The following is a 9,101-nucleotide window of genomic DNA, read 5'->3' on the forward strand; positions in this document are numbered from 1 at the left end:
GTTTAAATGGGGTTTGCAGTGTGTTTAGAGGTTTGTGTTGTATTTGCAAGTATTTTTTCATAACAAAATCTAAATTTTAACCAAAAAATAGTTATGAATGTATTTAATTTTCTTATTGATATACCAAGTCAGTCAATCACAATTGAATTGTTTGATTTTCTACAGTGTGTTTTGGGAGGTTTGTGGCCATTCATATTTTGTATTCTAGGGCTAGTAAAGAGCCTTTAAGTGAAGTAAAGTTATGAATCACTGTATTTCTGTTGTTACATCATTTATTTATTAACAATATCTTTTTAAAATTTTAATTTTTTAAAATTTGTTTTTTATTTTTTAAAGAAAAGCATCTAAACCAACATTTTTAAGCCAAAAATGTCATATATACAGTATACAAAAACATATTCTACAAAACAGGGAAGAAACTCCTCGTAACACAATGTTCAATGCTTGTATGAAAACTTATCAATGTAGTTTGAATAATAAGAAGATTAAAAAACAGCAAACTGCAACATAAGCAGCATAAGGCCATGAAAATGAACAACATTTAGAGTCGAATAACACATAGATATAATGATAATGATATAATATTCCAAACTTGTTTGAAATATCATGATGAATTACAAAAGGTCACAATAAATATAGTGCAATTTGATTTTGTTATTTCTCCATTGATACCTGTGGCCTGCTCTTTCTTCTGATTGTTTTCCCCTCACCTCTTTCAATTTTGGAGCCTGGTAGGTATTATTATTTTGGCAAAAGCCTTTCTTCACTACAACAAAGCAAAAACCGCAGACCTTGGCAATGTTTCAGAAGTGGCTTGGTATAAATTTGAAACTTTCTGCTCTGATTCAGTCACAAAATTTGACAAGTTCAAGTTAAATTTAGCATAAAACTCTTTCATATTTCCAAGGTTTCTTTTCCTTGTGAAATTATTTTTTCTTCTGGGTTGTTTTGATAATGTTAGATTAAAAATAATTGACCAATTGAATACCAACACAATAAGGCAAATCACTATGTAGTATCAATGATTCAATGAAATAGGGCCTATAGCAATAACAATAATAGAAAATAATGATTACAATAACATTAACAGTGTATTGGTCTGCCACAGCCCTTTATTATTGCTACGTCATCGTGCACAAAATACTCACAATTACACAGAATTTCTAAATTCTAAACAACACTTCACAATTGGGGTACCCCTCAACTGTAACATAAATTAATTTATTTAATTAAGAACACACATTTTTTAAACAGTCCGATTTTTTGCCCTCAATTATTGACATCACCTCAACACAAATTTTCAATAACTAAACAAACATGAAGAGTCAAAAAGTGACCCCTGTTTGAGGGACCTCTGGACACAAAAATCCTTATACTGTAATATGCCTGGGGCCAATTGTACTTTCCTAAAAATTGTACTATTGTACTTTAAATCGTTGTGTTCCTAAAGCCGCTGATTGTTTAATATTGCAAACAGTCTAGGAACAATTATGTGAATTGGTTCGAAAGTAATCCAATTTAAAAATACATCCTTTGGGAAGAAGGTGATTAGGCTCAAGAGTAATTATTAATAATGATCATAATAATTGTACTAGATAATACATTTAAAAATGAATATAATTACAGAAAGAAAAAAATAAAATATTTTAAAAAATATATAAAAAAAAGTAATAACGATAGAAACAATAATAATCATACTACAGTACTGTACTAGATAATACATTTAAAAATTAATATAATTACAGAAATAATAAAATAAAATATTTAAAAAAATATATAAAAAAAAGTAATAATGATAGAAACAATAATAATCATACTACAGTACTGTACTAGATAATACATTTAAAAATTGATATAATTACAGAAAGAATAAAATCAAATATTTTAAACATAAAAAAAGTAATAATGATAGAAACAATAATAATCATAAAATGTAATTATAAAATTAAAAAAGTGTACTTAGAATTTCCAAATTCTAAACACTTGACAATGTTAGTCAGAAATATATATTATGATCTACCAATTAAAATCTTAAACATATATTATGATCTATCAATTAAAATAAAATCTGATTTTTCCACTTATTGATCGAAACAACCTCAACACAAATTGGCAACCAAGATGTCATTATTAAAATGCTGACTCCCTCTTCAGGAAACTTCTGGACGCCAATCTCCTCACAATGTACATACCCCGAGGCTAATTGTACTTTCTTTAATATTCTCACAATTGTACTTAAAAATTGTTGTGTTCTTTAAGCTTTTGATTGTTTAGTTTTTCAAACAGTCTAGGAACAATAATGTGAATGGGCCCAGAAGTAACCTAGTCTGAGAATAAATCCTTTGGCAAAGAGGTGCTTAAGCTCAGAAAATCTTAATTCACACCAAGTTTTATCAAGAAAATTATAATGCTGGCATTGATTTGGTAATTAGCCTTAACACATCATTAATTTCTGATGAAAAAGGGATTAAATAGAAACGATTACACACAGGAATAATATACTTACTACTTAAATGCTTTTTTTTTCAATAATAGGCCTATTAATATTATGAATTAGTCAATCTCAGCTCCCATACAAAACCTGTTTTCTTGCCATCATTCAATACAGGCTTAAATTTACAACAAATCAATCAGAAATATCATAAGACGTAAACGTATCGTTAAGTATTTAACTGGTAAGTTTGGTGACAAAGGGTACCAAAAAAAATTATTATTGGTATTACTGTATTATCATAATTATCATTATTGAAGATGTAGAGGAGCAATATATAAATATAACGGCTCTATTCAGGTGACAACATTATCATCAACATAATCCCATGGTTCTATAACAAAATTCATGGAATTCAACAATTAAAAACAGATTACCAAAAATAACACTTATAGGCCTATATTATATGGCTTCATAATCCATATATTGCATAATAAATTCATACATATCGAATATCAACCAATGGTTTTTGTACATTGAATGATGTCATGACTTTGTCAGCCAAATGTAACCAATATTTAACCCTGGGAAGGCCAGAAATCTTGATTATCACAGACACGGTTTATCGGATATCAAAACCGTAAAACGATGTTATTTCTACGAAAACTCATTACTTCTGATTCAAATAGCATCCTGAATTACTGTAGGGAAAATGTAGTACGACTGATTTATACGTAAAATAACAAAGTCGAACCGATTTAATTCACAGGTCATCATTACCACGCCTCTTTATATTAACATCATCACTGCATCACTCAACCACCGAGTTATAACTCCATGTACTAACATTCTTGATTACTTTTTAATCATTATCTATTATTTTTCTATTATTTTTTTTTCCCAAACATTTGAGTTCAAACATTTTTTTCATCTTTATCACCATAATTAATAACAAAAGCCTCATCAATGTCATCAAATGCAACACTAGCAAACAATAATATTAATATTACTGAATATTGATCAGTTACTACCATGGTCTCTGAACACTTTAATGAACACATACTCAGCTTTCTGGGTTGAGAGTAATCAGCCTACCAGGCAGTGGCGCATACATATCAAGGCTCACGCATTCGGCGCGAGACTCAAGAATTCAAGGTCTGTCTCACGCTCTCACGCTTAAGGACCAAAATCTCACCCATAAATGTGATACTGCCTAGGGCCTATAATAAAAAATATAATAATAATGGCTAGTTCTCTCGCAAATATTCATCATAAATGTATTTAAAGTATGACCAGTTTTTTTTATTATACGTTCGAACACAAATGAACGGAGCACTACCCCTGGGGTTGGTTTCGCTTTCTATTTTCGATTGTGGATAGCAGAAATATGCATTCTCAAGAAAATATGTGTGATTCCTAACAGATTTTCAGTTGTAAATACAACTATAAAGTAGCAAAAAATGCATTTCCGGTTATCTAGGGAAAAAAATTCAAGGGGATTGTCCTGGACACCCCCTTGGGGAAAGGCTTTTAGGACAAGAGTCTAAGCCTGCAAATTACCAGTACTCAAACTGGACATGCATGGTGGCGTAATAGCTATGAGCTCCCACTGGCTAAAGCCAGGGGACCCGGAGCCTCGAGGGGCCCCCGGTAAATTCAATTTTTTATTAACAAATACCCAAGGCCCTTTTCCAAGCCAAAGTCTGTGGTATTTATTGTAATAAGTTTATTAGAGTTATCTTAGTTTATTAAGTAGGCTTATGCTTTTTTGGGGTCAAATCACAATACATAAACTTAGAATATGAATGTGTAAAAAATACATTAAAATATGTCATAGAACGCTAAAAATGCAGGGGACCTTGATATATCCAGCAAATGGAGTGTATTGCCCAATAACAATAAACAAGTACCACAGAGGCAATCAAAACCCCAAATTTAAAGGATCTCAGTTAGAATTTTAATACTAAATTTTTTTAATTTACAACAAATTTAGGATTCTATTTGAAGAACATTGGAACATTATTACTTCTTCATTTGATAATTGGCTAATACTAAAACTATTTCTTGTTTTCATTGAAAATTAATATATTAATACACAGTATTGCAATTCCAAATATTTATTGCCCAAGTATAGCAAAACAGAGACTATATTTTTAAGTTTAATCTTGCTCAGTTAATCATCAATATACAATTTCAACATTTCAGACTAAGCAATTTGAAAAATATAATTTCCAGAGAGTATCAATACCATGTCATGAGACGATAAACCTGTAAGTGTATTGTTAGCCTAAAGCCTCTGAGTGTGTTGAAAATATAATAAAAAATTGTCTACTCTTATGTTAAAAATAGTTGTAATTATGTATATAGCCCTGAACTATTTTCGACCTAGAAAGCACAGAAACAAAACAATGAATATTCATTACTTTTTCTCAATAAATTGAATAATATGTATATTTTTTAAATAACATGAGCAGACCGGGACAAGGGTCTTGTAAGGCCCCTTGCCATTAGTGTTTGAAAGGTTTGAAGTTGTTCTTGGGAAAGCAACAATGAGTTCAGTAGGAACATCTAGCGAAGCCAATGTACCAATTTGCTTTCTGTGAATCAGATATGGATTTGTTATGAATTTGTATTATTAATTAAATAATGGAACATACATGCTTATTAGAGTTGTAAAGGAGGTGTTTGTTTTAAAATATTGTTTCTAGATGAAAGGAAACTGATACAAATACAACCCTTTTGTATTATCTTATAATAACAAAGCTAATTATATGATATTAATTACAACAATTAATACTTATTCCACGTGAAGTCAGGTGTACAATTTTATAGTCAGTACAAGAATCATGAACAAGATCATAATATAGGAAAGATGAATTCAAATTAAATTAAATTAAACATATTTCCTACAAGTTAGGAGAAAATTCCACATAGATGCAACATCCCTGTGTGATTGTATTTTGTTAATGTAGCACTAACATACCTACGGGACGTAGAACACACCAAGGTTCATCAACCTACACACAAACAGGTTTAATAAATTAGATGCCCGTTCACACACAGACAAAGCCAGTGATTGTATTGTTGGCGGTTAATGAGAGGGAATACTACCGTACAAATACTAGCTTTTATCCAGTGTTCTTCATCGAAGCAAAAGCGCTCTTTGTTGTCAATTTCACGACTGTTGAAAGCACTAGCTGTTGCAAGCGACAATTATGATACGCAAATCGAGGAAAAACATTTAGCTTGGGTCCTGAGATCGATATTTTAGGTATTGAATTTGCAATGATGCAAAAAAATGTATGTAATAACACATAATCATTGAAGGCCTATGTTAACACACAAGTTTTAATACATGGACACCTTACTCGCACATATAAACTGACACCAAACTTTTTTTTTTGATTTGTAGAACTTGTACAAAACAAATGCTACCGATATGTCTGAAACTCAGTAGATAGCATGTTGTGGGACTATTTGAGTGTAATTAAATTTTTTTTGGGTGTGGCGTGCGCCACGCCCAACCAGTGGCGTATCTAGAAGTCTTGAAATGAGATCAGTTGAGGGGCGCTAATTCGCAAAATATGGTGATTTTAGGTGATTTTTAATGCCACTGCGCACAACCCTTTCAATATGCCATTAGAGCTAAATGTTTGTTGGCAATGTTTTTTCTGAGCGAAATATTTTATTTGCTCAGTGCGTCTGCAAAGAACCTCATCATGAATATATGCTTGTATTTTAAATAATTATTTGGTTTTTATAGCTTTTAATACTTTTTTATATATCTGAATGTTGTTAATGATGTAAATTAATTCAGTTTATTCTGCAATGCCATTTTATTTTTGAATAAACCAGATTTGAATTGAATTGAACATGGCTATAACTCACAACAGCAGCCAAAATCATCACATAACATTTGAAATGGTTTACTTCACATATTTTTTAAATACGAAGTAGGTAGTTACTTACTAACAATCATCAGATAAAACTAAATTTATTCTATATAAACATTTACAAAAGCAAAACTTGAAATTTGAGATGGCAAAAAATGCAAGTTGTAACAGATCGACCTTGATGGTAGGTTATATAAAAAGAAAATTACATAAATTATATACAATAATCCATTATGAAAAATAATTACACAATAAGAAATGGATTTAAATAATAAGGTTTTTGCTAAGATGCTTGAATTTGAATTCTAGGGTCATGTGATCGATTCCTGTCACGGTAACCACTAACAGGTTTTTGTTTTTTTTATCACATACAACTGCACTTCCTAAGCCTATGTAGAGTATCTTTTAAATGTATAGGGACTACCCTTGTGCATAAAGTTGAATAATATACAAATAATGAATGTTTATGAGTGTAATGGAGTAGAATATTTCATGAGGTGAAAGATTGGATGTTCTAATAGAACATCTAGAATGAAATATTCTACTCCATTGTACGAATAAGAAACATTCATTATTTGTTTTATACAACACCTAGCTATATCTGTTTCTGGATCGCCTGCATGATTTTCTTTGTATTACAAGGACCCACGTTCCTATCAAAGGCCAGCATACAACTGGTCTAGGAATTGATCAAGTTCAGGTTCGGCTAATAATAAATTGACTCAAGCCCTCACCGCTGAAGCTGGCGAAAAACTCCATAGGTTAAACTGCATATTTTATTGCCTTTTTTGTTGATTCGGCATAACTTTCATTCAGTAATTCCTCCAAACCTTCTTCACTTGAAAGTACAAATGGCCTAGTACCAAATGGACCTGCCATTTTATTGGCAGAGCGAGGGCTACTTAAATGACCAACTCCTTGTTGATGCACAGGTTACCTAGGCTAGGCTAATTTTTCTCGTTCGTGTTGCATTTGAGATTTTTGTCGTCTTGGAGATGAAAATGATCGTTGACTAGTACACGAATAACCATGGAATAGTCATTTTAAATCAATATTACGTGACATTTTTTCAACCAATCAAATTAGCAGAATATATACAGGTTTTGTATAATATAAAATACAAGTTACAGAAACATAGTTATATAGTTTATAACAGAATATTATACTTTTAAATTATATAAAAAATCAATAATTGTATGTAGCACTCATTGACACCTGCTAAAATGTTAATAAAAAATGTGTATGCCATCAAATAATTAATGATGTAAGGTATTAAAACCCTAGAATTGTTATTGTTTGTATTTTATTACTGTAGTTAACAAATTTATATCATAATCAATAAATAACTTGGTACATTAATGAAAACATGAACAAAATAGATAACATTTTCAAAGGTCATTAAAGCTATTTTAAAATCAATAAGATTATGAGCATGCTCAGTAAACTCAAACATGGACTAAACTACATTATATAAACTAATGTAGAACACCTCCTTTGGGACACCCCTATTCAGGGGACTCCCCTATTAAGGGGACACTTGCCAAATTGCAAGTTACAATTATAAGAGTATGGCAATAAAATATATAAAAAAGTTACATTAAAACGGAAAATAATCATCATTATAAAAATTGACAATAACAATGAAATTTAATACGATAAACTTTACTTTAAAAATGGAAAATTGTTATTATCATTTATAAATAACAAAATATACATGAAAAAGTTCAATTCTGGTTAATCTAGTTTACTTACTGTATTACTCTATTCATGCTACATCCATCTAATAGAAAGCTATAAGGTGATTATTGTTATTTTGTAAATAAACCAGTGTTTGTTTACCGTTTCAGGACATTTCACATACACATTACACACATATTAATCACATTATACTATTTCAAACAAACCATATGAAATTATTTGATCATTTAATAGAAAGCTCAATATTTAAAAAAAAAGAATATTTGGTCATTAACATTGCATAATGAAACAACATTGGGAACATTTAATTATTGTTGTTTTAATTTCATTTCTGCTTATTTCATATTATAAATGAATTGTATTTGCATTGCAAATTATTGCTATAAATTAGTTCTTATTCCGATGTAACTGATTCTATGTCAATAAAAATAAAATCATAAAGAATGTACGTCATCGTTATATGAAAACATGCCAAAACCCCTATTCAGGGGACAATTTTATGTATTTGATTAGTGTATTCAGGGGACGCCCCTATTAAGGGGACACTTTTTTGGTCCTGAATATGTCCCCTTAATAGGTGTTCTACTGTACAAAGTATACTGTATAAACCAAGTGTTTCTTTGACATCATTTACAATGCAAGTGCTAAGAAGCCCATACTATAAATTGGTACATTAATGAAAACATGACAAAAATAAATTACATTTTAAAGGTCATTACAAGATACAAGATAGCTTTATTATTATATAAAAATAATTTGAAATTGGTTTTTCTCATGGCAACATAAACATTAAACCTATTTTCAAAATTAATAAGGTTATGAGCATGCATATTAAACTCAAACAAGGACTAAAACTGACATTACATAAACTATAAACCAAGTGTTTTCTTTGACATTCATTTAAGATGCAAGTACTAAGAAGCCCATACTATATTGATTAGAAGCCTGTGGGCTTTTTTTCGAGATTGGCTTCTTCTCGAGATTAAGCCCACTCGGCTTCTATTCAATGTTTTCAGTAGGCTATACTGTTTCATTGCTGGTCAGTTTGGACAATGGTGTGTTCCTCAATTGTATATATA

Source organism: Anneissia japonica, unplaced genomic scaffold, assembly GCF_011630105.1.
Source record: "Anneissia japonica isolate Jap-2015-1 unplaced genomic scaffold, ASM1163010v1 scaffold670_len1213532_cov191, whole genome shotgun sequence".
Taxonomy (NCBI): Eukaryota; Metazoa; Echinodermata; class Crinoidea; order Comatulida; family Comatulidae; genus Anneissia; species Anneissia japonica.